Here is a 923-nt window from a genome sequence, read left to right on the forward strand (position 1 = left end):
TCATTTCTACCTCCGAGTAACTGGGAGGAGAGAAACACAAGCACGGGGGAGGCGGGGCTCAGCAACGCACACACAAATGCGAAGCTGCCAGCGTTTTGCTTTGATCTGCCCACGAAGATTAAGCTGCTCGTGAACGAGGAGCACTGATTCTCCCGTGTAACACACACTGGCAGATTAAGCACGCCTGATGTGTGTCAGCATGAAATAGCTCTGCCTGATCGCTCAACCCGCAAGCTCGCCGTTGCTTCCTCCGAGGTAACTGGGAGGAGAGAAACATGAGAGCGGGGAGGCGGGGCCGCCTTCCGCGAACGAACAGGGGCAGACTGCTTTCGTGGTAACAGCAGCCCGTGTCTGTGAGCGCAGTCATAGTGACACACACAATTCGAAGCTGCCAGTGGCAGCATCTGCTCCGATCTACTTAGGAGGATAGAACCGCTCGATGTAAAGGTGGACACTGATCCTTACGTGCAAGATACAGATCGAAGCACAGTGGGAAGAGCGAGTACGCAGGCTCTGTGTCGGCGTGATATCGCTCAGACCCGGTTGCTTAGTTCCCAGGCTTCGCCGTTTCTCTCTCCGAGGCTTGCTGAGAGAGGAGAAACAGGAGAGCGGGGCTGCCTTCAGTGAAAGATGGTCCGCGAGTGCAATGGGGAGAGAGAGCAAGTAGGCACAGAGCCGGAATGAGATCAATCAACCCGGTTGCTTATTCCCTGACTCCGCTGTTTCCCTCTCCGAGGCTCGCTGAGAGAGGAGAAACGGGAGAGCGGGGCTGCCTTCAGTGAAGGTGGTCCGCGAGTGGAGAAGGGCATGACTCATGCTTTCAACGAGAGCTTTCCGTCTCAGTGAGCGAGCAGTCTCTGTGTGGGGGCTGCCCAGACAGGTGACGGCACTCACTGCCCTTCTGCATCGTGCAAGATTCCCTG

This window comes from Sinocyclocheilus anshuiensis, unplaced genomic scaffold (assembly GCF_001515605.1).
Source record: "Sinocyclocheilus anshuiensis isolate Anshui unplaced genomic scaffold, SAMN03320099.WGS_v1.1 scaffold346, whole genome shotgun sequence".
Lineage (NCBI taxonomy): Eukaryota > Metazoa > Chordata > Actinopteri > Cypriniformes > Cyprinidae > Sinocyclocheilus > Sinocyclocheilus anshuiensis.